The sequence below is a fragment of the Podarcis tiliguerta genome (assembly GCF_965153285.1).
Source record: "Podarcis tiliguerta genome assembly, chromosome: 9".
In the NCBI taxonomy this organism is placed as follows: Eukaryota; Metazoa; Chordata; class Lepidosauria; order Squamata; family Lacertidae; genus Podarcis; species Podarcis tiliguerta.
Window position 1 is genome coordinate 22189617 of NC_139542.1, and position 16645 is coordinate 22206261.

Consider the following 16645-nt stretch of genomic DNA (forward strand, 5'->3'; position numbering starts at 1 on the left):
CCACTGTACAGCTATATCATCTCAGCTTTTGATTAAAATTGCTGCACTAGATTTTCTCATGAGCCAAAATCACTGGTGTGAATAAAAATTTCCTATGCCTTATAGTTTTTTAGTTATGGGAGCGGTGAACATTAGGAAAAAATAGGGAAATGTTATATATGCATGATGTGCTTTTTAAAGCAAAATTGTTAAGCAATGTGGACTTTGGGGGCCCCTCCAGGATTAGGGCCCATGAAGCTTAAGTTTCATTCATTTAACAGTAGATCTGCCCTACCCCAGTTAACAGTCCTGTGCCCCCCCCAAACACAATCCCAATATGTTATCCATTGCACACAAGTGCGCTTCTTATTAATTCTTGCCCCAGATACTATAAATTCACACCTGAAGAGACCCAATCACATATTCTTGCAAACTGGCATTCATTCAGTAGCACACATGATTCTGTACACACCGATTCATACTTATATTGGAACGAAGCAGAATTAATTCAACAAAATGCAATAACCACCTCATAGTGGTGCATAAATAAGCCCCACTGCTAAGCCCCATCTGAAACAAAAATCTGATTCAGCTCTTGCGGCACAAACAAAAGTGTGCTCATGGGATATCCGAACACATGCTCAAAGTTTCCTAGGAGGAAAATAACAAGCTGAAAGCTTCCAAGATGCCAGGCATAGCTTTGCTGGTGCATGAGCTCTATCACTCCCCCAAAACCACAACAAGGCATGAATAATGGCTGTCAGTGTCCAGACAGTGAACAATAAGAACCTGTCCACATCTGTGCTACAATATCGATTGGTTTTCGCTCATTAGTTCCCTAGGAAACTTGGGAGCTGTAGTAAGTATGGTTAGAAGAATTCTGTTGGAACAGCTGACCCTTCGCAAAGGTGTAACTCCTTGGGTTCCGTGGGGGAAACTGCAACACTCAAACCTGCTCAGATTCTTGGTGCAGATATGCTCAAAGACAAAGGGGCCCATTTTCACACACAATTCTCAATCCAAATGAACCTTTGAGCCACTCTCCTGCCGTCTGTGTGAATGAGAGCCAGCTTGATGTAGTAGATAGGGTCTTGGACTTGGTTCAAATCCCTGCTCAGCCATGAATCAGACAGTCACCATCACTCAGGGTGTAACGAGATGTGACAGATCTAATAACAGATTTCCCCTGGTTGCTTTTAAAAAATAATAATAGGTGAGGGAGAGGAGAATCAGATCAGGAGTGCAGTGCTGGGGAAGGAGGGTTCATGCACCCCCTCCTCACAACACACACAGTGCTACTTCCCCAATTATTATTTTTTTAAAGCCACCCTGAAGCTATTCTTTGCTCTGCAGGTAAATATTTATCCAGTTTCTTACAGCTCAGTAGCAGCGCATCTGCTTTGTATGCAAAAGCTTCCAGGTTCAACCCCTGCCATCTGAAGGTAGGCAAGTCTTCCTGTCTGAAACACCAGTAGGAAGCTGGGAAGATGCCTTATACAGAGTCAGACCATTGGTCCATCTAACTCAGTCCTGTCTGCACTGACTCACAGCATCTGTCTAGGATTATAGACAGAGTTCCCTCCTGGCCCAAGCTGGAGATTTCGTGGACTGAACCTAGGACATTTGGACCTGGAAAACTACTGTTTTCTGACTTTGGAGCATAAGAAGCCACTTTACACTAACTATGATTCCTGAAAGCTTCAGTTCCACCAAAGAGAGATAGGTTTGTTGGTCCCCTATCTGTTTATGCAGAGGCTTAACTTCTGCTTTAACTTCCTCAACCTCTTTTTTAGCTGATGTTGCAATTTCAACGGCTTCCCCTGCCAATTTACGGTTCTCTTCCGTTGCTCCTTGCAATTTTTCAATTGCTTGGGTGTGTTGGGAAACCTGATCTGTCAATTTCTGGATCGAGGATGTAGCTTGGTCAATTTTTGTTGATTGGTTATCAATTTTTTGATTTAATGTTGACAATTGTTCCAAAACTTGTTTCAGTACTGCCTCTGCTCCTCCTGATGCCATATCTTCCTCTTCAGATTTTTCAGGCTTTTCACTTTCTACTTTTTGTGTTGCAAGCACAGCAGGCACTGATAGTCTACGTCCCTGAGTTAAAGTTGTTTGCAAAAGCTGTGCCTGCTTTTTTGCTTTTTCTTTTTCCTTAGCTTCCTTAGCTTTGGCTGCTCTTGTCTTTCCTGTACCACTCATCAGTCAATGTTCAAGGTCAGATGTTGTAATCCCATGGGAAAGACAAGTCCAAATTTATAAACAGTCTGGAGAAAGAAAGTAAGCAAAAAAACTTTTCCCAGGCCTTTGTTATCCAATGTCCTCTAGGGGGAGTGCCACCAAAAGTTAGTAAGAAGAAGGTAACTTTTCCGCCATTAAAGTTTCCGTTTTCAAAAACAATTTTAAAAGCAAGTTAGTTCCAAAACACTAAGAAAAAAGTCCTGCAGAGCACTTTAAAACGTTTAACAATGTTCCAACAAGGTGCCTGCAATTGTATCCACTCAAACTAAGTAAGCCCAAAAGTTGCACTTCAGTTACAAAAGTATCTGGAAGTTTGTAACAGTTCCGCAGTCAAGCAACTTCACCCGGCCACCCGAAGATTTGGGGTTAGAGTCTTCCCTCGCCCCATGGGGGACCGCTCCAAGTCCAATTTAAACTGTATTTTTTCTTCCTTTAAGAATAGAATTTCAAGTGTGCACGAAAGTCCCACTTTAAAGCCTTAAAGCTTCCCTGTTCACAGCGCTTTCCGCTCTTTAAACAGTCTGCTTTGATCTTATAAGCAGTGCCGGAAGACGGACTTCCTCTTTCTCGTCTCCCGGTTTCAGCCAAATTTCTTCAAGTTATTGTAACAAATCTTAAGTCCTTACTCACGGGTTTGCTGTTTCAGAGTAGTATTTTTTGGAAGAAAGGTCAGCGCTCATCCGTGACAGCCGCGCGGCTTCGCCTCCGCAGAAAGAGCGATGAACTCACAGCACCGCTCCCCCTCCTTCACTCCGGAGCCCCTTACGGGGTCCCTTCCGCGAATTTGGGGTCGCTCCAGGTGCCCGCCGAGTCCCACGGCCACGGACTCTCTCTGTCCGTGGTTTTTCTTAATGGGTTGCCGCTGCGCCGTAGCGAAACAACCCTTTTCTGCGGTGCCCCTCTTCAGAGCTCGAAGAGGTCCGCCATCACGGTTTCGCGCCGCCTCCGGAAGTCTTTAGGGAGTGATTTTAACCAGTAAAATAGTGTGGGAGAAAAGGTATCTCCCACCACCACTCTCCATGTAGTGATATTTTAACATTGTGGGAGGTCCTAATTGCAGATCTCACACATTGCATCTAGTTGCACTTTGCCTAATCTTGTAGTAATGCCCTACTTATTGTGTCAGCCCCTTGAAGGTAGGATGGATACAAATGTGAAAAATACATATAGAAACAGCATGCAGACTTTGCTGCTGCAGAATGGAAAGCATGAGAGATGTTTTTAGGCCAAAAGGGCATTCTAGAAATGCCAGTCTCACATTCACCTACATTATAGACATGGAGAAACTTAAAAATTAAAAGAAAAGCACTTGCAGTATCTTTTGTGAAAACAGTTACAGACCTTCTGTTTTACTACCTCAAAAAAGAGCACACTCCATTGTAACAATATAGGGGTATAAAGCACAGTTGCGCTTATCTATATAAGGCAATAGCCATGGCTATTGTTTATAATCAGTCAAATAAGTTTGCATCGCTTTGCCAGCTATAAGGAAGGCACTGTGCTGAGAAAGACTTGCACCAAATGGAAAGTACTGTACTCTGACCTAAGCCTGCCCACATCTCCTTTATAAAGATGAAGAGAACATGGTGACCTCTTTCAAACATGATTGCTAACATCACTGCAAAAAGAGAAGGGTTGGAAGTCCTCATCATTCACAGGAATATAGCTGGTTTGCTTATTTCTGTCTAGAACACTGTTTTCTACATGCCGAAAGTGTTCTGGTGTCACCATAGTTCTGTCTTACTCACGCAGATGTGAGACTATGTCAAGGGTGTGGAGCCTGTAGCCCTTCAGCTCCCACCAGCCCCAGCCTGAACATGGCCAATGGTCAGGAGTGATGGGGATTGTAGTTCAACAACGTTCAATGGCCACAGATTCCTCATCTTAGCTCTAGGCAAACCACTCATCACAGATCAAATTGTTTCTGGGCTGTACCACTTCAGATTGCAGGCATGGAACTGCAAGCTTGACTGTTCCTCCAACAGGGTAGGGAATCAGGGACATGGAAAATTAATTATGTCACATTGTCTAGGCTTTTTTTCCCTTGACATCTAGGAGTTGTTTTTAATATGTGTTTGTTTCTTTTCATATGGAAGGACAGCCTGAATGGAGCAGCTTCACTACGAGATGAGCTGTTGAGATTCCCTTGACAGCACCATGCTAGGCATCTCTACTCAGAAGCATGTCCCACTACATACAATGGAACTTACTCTGCTAAATACGATGTGCATAGGATTGCAGCCTGGGTCAGTTGCTTGGTTGCTCCTGGAGTAGAAGCAGGATTGCACCCAAAGCATTTGACCCGACCCTTTGAAACAAAAATAAATATTTAGTGGATTGCACATCTTCTGGAGATGAAGGCTGAGTTACATGATTGAATAAACATAGCCCAAATAACCACCCTTTGGGAGATTAGGGTCCCCAGCAACATGGGCATGTAGGAAGAAGCTTCTTCTCCAAAACTACCTTGTTCCAGGACAAGAGAGGAAAGAAAATAGAAATAGATATTAGGAGCTGAGCCCCTCCACCATTTCAGGTATCCTGCTGAGCGGGGAAGGAGCAGGGATATTCCACAATCTTGATGGATATTACATGTTTACATTTGTCTCAGATGCTCCTTGAAAGAACTATGGGAGGGCTAGCAAATAAGAAAGCACATTGAGCTGATTGCCAGATCTCCAGGCCTGAGCTGAAGTCTCCAGGTTTGCCTGAAACACTCAAGGAGGCAGGAGGAGGGCTTGAATCTCCAGGTGGGCAAAAAAATAAAAAAAATCTCTTTTTTATTATTAAGAAGACTATGTGTGTGGCTTGCAAGCTTCAGCCTGAGGAGCTGGCTGCAAATCATTGTACAGACTCTCTACAGGGTCTGCCCCACTCCACTCCCTCCTGCTCTCTCCCAATTAACCTCTGTCTCCAGGACTCAGTGGTGGGAGAAAGTGCAGAGGAAGAATCACCAGGGCCAGCCCCCATGACATCAGCAAGGACTACTCCTACGTCTCAGATTTGGTCCTTGAAAGTCTGGGATTCTTCTGACCTGGCAGCCCTACATTGAGCTGATGAGTTGGTGGCAATGGGGCTGACAGTGGCTCTATCTGGTCAGAATTTGCCAACACCTTTCCCTTTTTGAATTAGGGTGTAAAACACATATGAAGACTGCAAACTCCAATTTCAAGCAGGCTGAATACAGCCAAGGAGCCACTGGAATCGAAGACCCTCTTTATATGTACCTGTACAAATATGGATGTTGTCACCTCTGTAGTGACTCCATGCTGGCCAAATATGTATAAAAAGTTCTGGCCTGATGGTTCATCCTGGTGTGTAATACATAACACAGAGACAATGCACTTTCCAAGGGACTAGACATCCACAAATATACAGACCAACAAAAGGTGTGAAAGTTTTTGTGCATATCTGGACTGGTGTAGAAGCAGGAGCTGAATACAACTTAAGTGTAAAGAGGGACTTAATTCTATGTGAAGGATAGAAATCTTTTTAAGAATGACTCCTAATGTCCTCACCAGAAGCAGGTCATGGGGTGTGGCAGGGCTGCTACACTTCCTGACAGGTGGGTTGCTGTTGTTTACTGGAAGGACAAGGTGGTGGGGAGGTCAGCACTCCTGCCAGTGTGTTTGCACTGCACCAACTTTCCCAATGCCTTGCTTTTCCATCTCATGGTAAGCAACCGTGCCCCTATATGCCAGGATGTTGGTCTAGTGTAGGGCTGCCATTCATCTGGATTTTCCGAAAGGTGGCACTTTGTCAATTGAAAAATTTCATAATTTTTGTGTTTTTGAAAAGAAAGAAAAAAGCTGAACAACTTTTAAAAATCTCAGCATTTGGGGGGGGGGTGTTCCTAGAAAAATCTCAACAATTTTGGGGTCTGACCCACCCCACAAACTGTTTCCGTACTACAATTCCCATGTTTTCTTGGAGCAGTGAAATGTCTGAACCTTTCCCCACCTTCAAACAATTGTAGAGGCCTTTGGACCATCTCTGTTCATTAGCCCTATTCAACTCTATTCTCTACAAGTGGTAATTTGGTTTGTTATCCCACCCACAACATGTTGCAAATCAGTCATGGATAAGAATGGATAATACATTGTGGCTACTTTTGTAGTGTTTCGAAGTAGCAAATGTAACTGGGTGAAACAACTCCAGAAGAAACATAGCCAACAATACCTAATCATCATTGCTGTGTGTTATTGCTTATAAAACTTGCCTCAAAGGCCTCCAGACTGTCACTGTCTTGCAGGAAGGCTTCATGTGCATACCTGAACTTTAAATTTATGCGTTTGAAGTGGAATAAAGTGCTCTGTTGCTTTAACACAACAAATTCACTTTTTCTAATAAATGAACTTCTTGCAGTTTGAAAAGTGACAGTGAAATGCACTGAAAAGGGTGGGATGAACAAATGATTAACAAGAAGACATGTAACCCCCCTGCAAGAAAAAAGGATGCATGCATGATTAATGCTCATTGCCACACAACCAGCCAAAAAAATGCTTAGCGAAGACCAGACACCATCTAAGCATGGCATAAGGTTAGTGCAAGCAAATCAGGATGAATGCTGAATAGGAGCCACTTGATCTATTTACGGCCAAACCATATGGAGGTTAATTGCTAGAATGTAGCTTGTCATGCAAATAGCAACTGCAGGGGGACCTGAGCAACCTGGAGCCTAAGCAGTGGTCTTTCTCTCCCCGCTACATCCCAGACAAAAATTGTCATTAATTGATAACTTGTATCCCTGGTTTCAACAACCTTGATAAGAAGTGTTCTCTTTTGAAGCAGCCTATTGCACAGCTACAATTTACAAAATAATAACCCCCTCACATCTCAAACAACTCCAAGGCCAAGTTTAGCACGTATTTTGAAAAAATCCACACACTGCAATCCTATGCACACTTACCTGTAAATAAGTCTTATTGAAAACACTGGGACTTTAGTAAGTAGAGCAGCTCAGAGGGCACAACTTTGAAGTGCACAACTTTATAAAAAGCCAAATATATTGTATAGTACATGGGGAGACTTTCCAATTCACTACAGGACAGTCAAGACCTCTTTGCTTATTTAAGCAAACCATTCATTGACTTGGGGAAGAGAACTCAGTAAATTTTGCATACTGCTAAATATATTAACCAAGTTCTGCTCTTCTATAAGTAATTAGAAGGATAGAAATGTTGAAATTTACTAGTGTTTGTGCTTCCTCAGCTGCCAATCTCTTCCCAGTCAGCTATGTGTGAATCCCACAAATATCAGTGGGAGTTGTACATAAAATAAATCTATGGCCTTTAAAACTGGGTATTGTTTTTGTTTGTTACTATGCTATATATTTTTTGTGTTTTATATTGTAAACTGCCCTATGATCTTTGGGTGAAAGGAGGCATAGAAATTTAATAAACAAAGCAAATAAATAAAACTGTGTGCAGCCTGCAAACCTTAATGAAGAAAAATAGAAGAAAAGATAGCATTCTAAAATAACAGAAGACTCTTAAGAATTAATACTGTAACTTTCATCCAGATTAACTCAAAGAAGTAAACTAATTGGTTTAACCACTCCTAAGAACATAGGAAACCACTTTGGGACCAACAAACACACACAGTGGTCTATCTTGCCAAATATCACATAAGGCTGCTATTGGGTTGGATCCATAGAAACATGAATGGACAAAGGAAATATATTACTGATGTTCTATGAATGCTTGTGCAAGCTAATGGGGCGCTCATACTGCAGCATCAATATGAGAAACATGGCATATAAGGAATACATAGGTTGTAACACAGGGATGGGGAACCTGTGGTCCTCCAGATATTGCTGAATGACAACTCCCATCACTCCCTGATCACTGGTCATGCTGGTTGGGGTTGATGGGAGTTGGTGTCCAACAACTTCTGGAAGCCTCAAGTTCCCCGTGTCTGCTACATCATTTTTAAAAAATCTAGTGGCCCATTAAAAAGTCTTAAGCATTTGTGCAAAGGAAATAACTTGTGCAAACTTAACAGTATGTATGGAGTTGGGGTCGTTTTTCTCATGCAACCCTTATCTGCTTAGCTGGCAACATCCACAGTCCTTCTATGAGCAGAAGAGATAGGTGGATCATGATATGAGTTGCATTCAACCAACATTTATTCACAGTAGAAGAAGAGGAGGAGGAGTTTGGATTTGATATCCCGCTTTATCACTATCTGAAGGAGTCTCAAAGCGGCTAACATTCTCCTTTCCCTTCCTCCCCCACAACAAACACTCTGTGAGGTGAGTGAGGCTGAGAGACTTCAGAGAAGTGTGACTAGCCCAAGGTCACCCCCAGCAGCTGCATGTGGAGGAGCAGGGATGCGAACCCGGTTCACCAGATTATGAGTCCACCGCTCTTAACCACTATGCCACACTGGCTCTCACAGTAGACCCATAAATATTAATGGGCTTCAGATAGTCACCACAGCTATTCATTTCAATAGATCTATACTGAGTATAAATTAGTTGAATATAACCCTGTGTTTATTTCTCACATTTTATGTGGGAAAGGCTGTTTACCAATGCCACTTCACTTTCTGCATCCAAGTTACCAAACCCTGACTTTGGTGGGGTTAGCACTCACTTGAACTGAAAGTGACACAGTGTTAATTATAATGTCTTATTTGTCTGCTATGTCTAATTATTGGGACACATGAAGCTTCTGAAGTCCATGCACTGTCTGAAATGAATAAAACTTTTTTTAAAATATAGGTGAAATGAATATTCCAAACAAACTGAAAATCTCAGTTTCTGCATCTCTGGAAAGTAAACAGTCATAAGAATGTTAATCTGTGGAAAGAACAATTCTGTCCATTCATACTTCTGTCTGGGGTACCTGGTGACCCTCTGGGAATTTGGATAAAGGAAACTGTACCTAATTTACAGCAAACTCCAAATATAAGTGTCACAAGCACAAAGTGAGGCAAATTCCAATCAGTAAAACAAACAGATGCAATAACACATATGCTTCACACACAGCATAGTTGTGGAACTTACTACCACAAGATAGTAATGGCCTGCACTTCTGGTTGGCCTCTGTGAAACAAATTACTGGGCTATGTGGGTGTTTGGTCTCATCCTGCTGGGCTCCTTCATGTGCTTATTTTCCTAGACTGAACACACTGAATAAAACTTGGTTTGTCTTAACTAAGGCTGTGGTCCTATGCATACTTACTTGGGAGTTTGCCCCATTGAAGTCAGTGAAACTTACTTTGAACAAAGTAAACTTACATAAGACCATACTGGCAAAATATAAGCAATAAAAGCACAGTGCGATTCACAGAAAGCTACATATGCTTATGTTCAATTTAGGTCCGTAATTTTTTCTGTAGAACGTGGCCATAGTCACTGGTCTCATTCAGACAGCACTAAAACATAGTTTAGCCTTATAAGAACAAGCCTGACCTCCTTCCCCTCCTTGGGTACAGTTGGAAGGATCTATTCAGAAGCTTTCACTTATTCTTAAAACTAAAAGCAACTTCTTGTGTCATCCAAAACTCAACAAACCATGGTTTATCTTTACAATGGTTTGTTGAAGCAATTCAAGGTTAGATCCTTAGTTATGTCACTAGCTTGCTTCAACTAACCATAGTTAAAAGTTACCACAGTTTAGGGTTCAGGAAACATGCTAAACTGCAGTTAATTTAAAATGGAAGTAGAAGCTTCCAATCGCCTGCTCATGGCCATAAATGGCAGAAGAAAGGGGATGCAGTGAGCGCATAGGTCCAGGATAAAATTATGTTTGCTCTTGTAATAGCTATGGTCCAGAATTATGTCTAAAGGCATTTCAGCTCTGGTGCAAAAGCTATCATCCAGGACTACAGAATGGAACCAAATCTTAAAATTATATTAAAGTTTAAGAACACAGCAACATAACCGACAAAGTTTGAATATATGCAAAGTTTGAAAATGCTTTTAAAAAAATCAAACTTGATTAAAGCTAGTCTGATATTAGTAGCTTCTTAATCTAAACTGTTTAAAATTATAATTTAAAATGTGGTGCGGGACAGAGACTCAAAACACGTAACAGCGCACCACACAGAAACTGCAAGAACAGATTGTGTTTAGCAGATTTTATATTATAATATTTACTGTCTGAGTCACTAAACAATCCTCCTCAACCATCGTATTTTATAATAGTGAAGGGGCACTCTGTATGCCATGCTGGATCCATTGTTGAACCCTAACCAAGTCAGCGGACTGCTTAAAATAGTGTTGTACCAGAATTTGTCCTCTGATTGCTTGAAAATGTTTTCTTCCCCTGCAAAAGTAGCTTCCACTTTTCTGCTTCATTCTTGGGGGGCATTAAAATTCCTTTAGAATTTCAGCAGGTAAGGGATTTTGAGCATACCTGCTTGTTGCAAGGTGTATATTTTCTTCCATTAAACTTTCACCCACCCAGTGCTCTGAAGTCTTCCCAGCTGCCCACATTTCCTGAACTTAAGAGGGGTTTTCTAATGGTGTCTTCTCCTGAGCTTTGAACAAAGTGTGGGCACCCAGGAAGACAGCATAGCAGTGCAGATCATTAGAGAACTTGCAGAAAGGACACTCACAAAAACCCCTCAGCCACCTCACAAGAATTTCACTGATGTTTCCTCTCTCCCTTTGACAATTTCAAAATGCAATTACTTTTCTCAATAACTGATGGAGAATGGTGGGGAACTGGACAAACATTTTGAAACAACACTAGTTTATAGAGTCTTTCCCTTTCCCCCCCAAGAATCTAAATTCACATGTAAACTTAAACTTTGGGTAGTACATAATACATTTTCAAATTACACATGAGCTTATAGAACAATTGAGCAGTCTCTGAAGTTTTTCTGGAATGGGATGAAAAGATGCTTGCAGTTTATAAAAGTAGTCTACTGAAAATCCATTTAATTTCAGCATATATTTGGTGCAAAACATTTCATGAATTGGGAGGGAGTTGGCTTCCTTCTTTCAGAGCATTTATGTACTACAGTTGATGTGCCAGCAGACAAGCTACTAAAAATTGTTGTGGGCTAGCAACTTTTCTGGACTTCTCTCCATTCATATATATATATATATATATATATATATATATATATATATATACACACACACACACACACACACACACACATCAAACTCATAGGCAATCCAATATATAATATATATATATATATATACACACATACATACATGTATACATACATACATATATATATATATATATATATATATGTTGGATTGCCTATGAGTTTGATTTAATAGAAGTCTGCCTATGTCTTCCTCTAAAACAGATGCAGAAGAAAAGAGCTTGGCATTTTTCTGTGTACAAACCCAAAGGAACTCCATCCACATTAACTGAGACTGAACAGATCAAAACTACACTCCTATAGAAATTCCTTTTCACTTCAAAGAGGTTTGTTGGGGGCAAGTTTCCATGTTGCACATCTACATATAATCACTAATGCATACACAGTACAATCACCCACAACTATACATGCTGCAGTGTACTTTTTGTGGTTTGCTTTTATTTGTTGAAAAATATCATGCGTAGGAATTGGTGAGAAAAGAGAAAACTGAATGGAGGGGATTAAATTTCAGCTGTCTTTAAGAGGATATCAAGTCCTCTAAGGGTTTTAAAGATCAAGGGGCCATTAGAACAGCTGATCAGCAAAAAGACTCTAGATCTGATCCTGCTGCTTAATCCATTGGTCTGACATTGCCAGGTGCACAGTGACTCCCATGACAATATTTAAAACCTCTTGAATCTCTCCCCCCCCCCCAAACTCAAAAGAAATCTCAAGTTCACAAATGAAAATCCAGTGGTTCCATGAAAAGATATAATAAACCTGATGAAGCTGGGTAGCAGTCAAAGTTTAGGGTGAATTCAGTTCCCATTAAATTCAGGAGGGAGACAAACATCACATTAATTGCCACAGGCATTGCTTCATTATTTCAGAAAATATGCCTTGAAAGTAGGGAGATGCACAGCTTTAGTGTGAGCTCAAATGGCTGCAGTCTGCTTATTAATTCAGGACCCACACACTATTTTAACGGACGTATTGTACACAATGCCGAGGCAGAGTACAAAAATGAAATTTGGGTGGTTTATAAAACAAAACCCTGCCTCTGCTCACAATGAAATTTGTGACTACAAGTACCCAATTTAAGGGGGGGGGGAGCCCAACCGTACACCAATCCATGTTTGGTTTAGCACTTGACAGACAAAACACTTAACTCTACAACAGCTAAGGTACATGCATTTTAGCTCAAGGATGTAGCCCCCTAAATGTTGCTGAATTCTAACACCCATCAGCCCCAGCCAGCATGGCTGATGGTCAGGGCTGATGGGAGTTGGAGTCCCACATTATCTAGAGGGCCACAGATTCACCACACCCGTTTTGAGTTATATTTTTCTATCCCATTATGAATACCAAGGGCATTTCCACGCTGTCACTATTTCCAGGTGGTATCCAATCACAAACCAGCAAAAATCATAGAGTTGGAAGGTACATTGAGGGTCAGCTAGTCCACCCCCATGCAGTGATGGCATCTTTTGCCCCATGTGGGACTTGAACCCACAACCCTGAGATTAAGAGTCTACCAGTCTACCAACTGAGCTACGGGCATGCTAGACAGACTCTACCATTATAGATGACTGGGAGTTCTTACGCAACCAACCTGTTTCCCAAAAATAACTTTTTGCGAGAAGAAAAATGACGGAGAAATGCTTAGACAGAACATCGTCTAGCCTCCCTGCAAACAAATCAGAGTGAATGCTCATTAAACAGGCAGTGTCATCTAAATGCCCTGTGAACAAATGAAGGTGATTCTTCAATAAACTGGTCATTTGGAAGTGCCTCCCAATTGGGTAGAATCCGGCCAATACAGCAGCACATTCTGCCATAATGAAACTTTCACTAACAGGAATGATCTAAAAATGTTGGAATATGAGGCTGAGCAGGAGGCCCTATGTTCCAGTGACTTGCCTTTTTACATGGTTTCAAGTAGCGCAAATCAAGACAGAACACCAAACAAATACAGGTGTGTTGGCTGAATATTTTTCTCCCTGTGGCACAGCCTAGCAGCCAGAAAGCAGACCAGCTTTTCTGCTGATTTCCAGTTAGCTACCCTAATCATGTTAGCAGCCTGTTCCATTTTGGTCTCCCATAATCTCCCTGCACAGCTGATTGCCATCACAGAATGCAATCTACAGCTACTGAAAGGCAAAAGGGGGAAATATCCCCTCTGAGACTCTTCCTAATTGATCCCTATCCACAGAGCTCAGTGGAGTTGTATTAACAACCTTCCCCCTCCCCAGAAAAACAAGGAGCAGACAGTGTAACACCAGCTACAGGACCTTTCCCTTCCCTAGTGGCTACAGCAGATGATGCTACATTTTTAAGGGTCAGAGACTGCTGCTACTTTCATTTCAGTCAGTAGGTCAAATTCTGGTTCTCAGTCAACTCCTTTTCAAATACCTCGTTGGTATAAATAAAAGCAGTTATGTTCCTTGGTGTTAATAAAAACAAAAAACTATGGTCCTGCACTCTGAAGTGAGGCCATATCCTAGCTGGGAAGTTCAGTCCCATTGATTCCTATGGAACATATTTGGAAGTTATCATGGAGCTTACTTTTTTAATGTGTTTAGAACTGAAGCCTTAAAAAAGATTTAATACTTGGAATAAATTGCCATAGTGAAATATTTAATAACCAAAATTAGATATTTAACAACATGGAGGTTTAATATGACCATAATCATTTTGTTCAAGAATCTGTTTTGAAACATTATGGCTCAATACGTGATTGCCTGTCTTAGCCCTATACTACAGGAACTGGTTTGGAAAGCAAAATGGGGCAAATGTGGGTGTCTTATTGGTAACATCAATAACATTGGGCAAAATGTAAAATAATGGCAATCAAAACGAAGTGGAAGCAGACCCTTTGATTTTTCAAAGTGTGAGAGAGGCAATGTTGGCCATGCCCCTTAGTCTATAATTTACAGTAGAAATTATATTAATGTACACTAATGGGAGGCAAATAAGTAGTCTCTCTGGATAAATAATGATTATGCCTTTTTAAACATACCGTAAATCTAAATGAACGCTGTGGATGGGTGTGAATACACAGGGCTCTACATGACATCAATCTTATTTTATGCATTTGCTACTATTAATTGCATGCACTGAAATTTTCATATTATTATGTTACATTTTTAAAAATCACTCAGTCACTAAGTGCTCTTTGGGTGAGATTTATGTAAGAAAAATGAAATCAGATTTGTGTGTGTGTATGTGTGTACACACACACACAGAGGCAACTCTTTCTTCAAAAGCTTATGGGTCATGCATAAAATACAAAGATCTGAAGATGGAAACTTTTTGATCTTCTTGTGGCTATAAGAAATGCCTCCAAGTGACCAACAGTATCTTTTTCTGTGAACAAGAGAGTTGATTTCTTCCACTAACTAACACAAGTGACTTGCCCTGGTATGTGTAAACAATGGGCAAATGAATTGCCCAGGTATGTGGCTAGAAACAAAAATTAAAATGGTTACAAACTTTTGCAGACTTCTCTGCATAAGAGAGGGGTAAGAGGCTTTAAGAGAAGCCCCAAGACTTGCTTCTCCTGCATACCTTTAGAAGGTGTACCATAGCACAGTGTCATATTGTCAATGTTCCCATGTCCCATGAAAACATGCTGATGCAAACACGAAGCAGGGTTGAACTTCATTGCTCCAATTCTAAACTCAGCAAGCTTAAAGCAGGAATGGGGAATCTGTAACCCTCCAGATGTTGTGGGAATTCAACTCCCCATCAGCTCCAGCTGGCAGGGCCAACGGCCAAGGATGATGAGATTTGGAGTCCAACAACACCTGGAGGACCAGAGGTTCCCTATCCCTGCTTTAGAGCTGGGGACCATTTCATAGATGCAAAAGACTTATGTGAGCAAAATATCCAGAGTTTATTGAAGTGAATAGGAAATCCTTCCTCTCAGATAGTTCTCTTTGTACACCAAAGTCTCTGCTTGCACACCAGAGCATTTGGCTTGGAGCTGTAACTGTATTAAAATAAAGTTCTATTAATACAAAGGAGAAAAAGCAGGGGAGGAAGAAGTTTGACTGGAGGATGGGGTACATTGTAGCTTCCGTTTCATGCATGTCCAGGTTTTCTGGGCAAGGTTGGGTGCATTTTGTGCTAACTGGGAAACACCATTCAGAGCTTTTTCAAAACACACAACAGAACTGAAGAGCCCTACTTTTTCAGCCTCCTTTCAGACAGCAACCCGTCAAGACTGCAGCGATTCACCGCTGGCCCAAGCGTTGATTGGCAGACACCATGAGCCAATCTCAGCCTGAGAAGCCAGTTCAGCGGGGAGACTATTCTCACCCACCTGCAACCGCTGTGGAGGCGTCAGTTCAGTCCTGTAGGCCCTGTCAGTCTCTGACATGCTTCCAGCTGGTTGCCTTACAACCAGACCCGTGTTGCTGCACATGAGCTTTAAGCAGTCATGCTGTCACTCTTTATTATCCAATTAAAACAAAAAGGGGGGAAGGAAGGGGGAAGGAAAAATAAGGGGGGGAATAGTGGACCTAACTCGAACAGAAAATGAGTCGATTTAAACTTCTTTCTAACTGACAAGTAATGTACCTATATGGATATTAGTCACATGCAATGATATCCTTTGCGACTGAATGGCTACAATCGACAGAAGTGAATGACTATTGGTAACTAGTTAGAAGGGGGTGGTTCCTTTCTTCTAGTTCAGGTGTAACAGCACAGTGTGTGTGTCAATAGGAAACAAGCAACAACAACAAAAGTTAAGGAAGTACTATTAAACCCATGCATTTTTACTAGCCATAGCTATTAAGCAGTTTTAATATGCAATGATCTCATATGACATGCTTGGGCAATTTTTGAAGGTACAGGGCTTTCTTTGTCCAGCAAACAGAGAGTCCATCAAATGTACCTAGAGACACCTGCCAAATCTTCATTCATAAATCAGTTTCCACCCACTGCCTCATTGATTGGACAGATCAATAATCCTGCAGGATTTACATCCCCAAAGCTACATTACAACCGTACTTTATGGTATAGTTTTGAGCATCGTTGCTAGGAAGCAAAGCCAACTAAATTCATTGGGGCTTATTTCTGAGTACTTGGGGTGGGGCTATAAAGTTTAGGAAAAGTTCACAAAACAAGCTGCTTTTCAAAAGATTGCAGACTTGTTGAAAGCAGACCTGGCCTCAGCCCAGCAAAAATGTTCAGCTGCGACTAAGGCATGAACGAATTCTGAAGCCCCTACCCTGTGTCTCAAACCTCGCAACACTTTTGTAGGAATGTAAGGAAAACTAGAAGATAGGAAGAAGTGCTTATGTCTTCACATTTTGCTGCCAAATCCCCTTCCATTGCATCCTAAGCAGCGTTCTCTTAACCAGGGTGA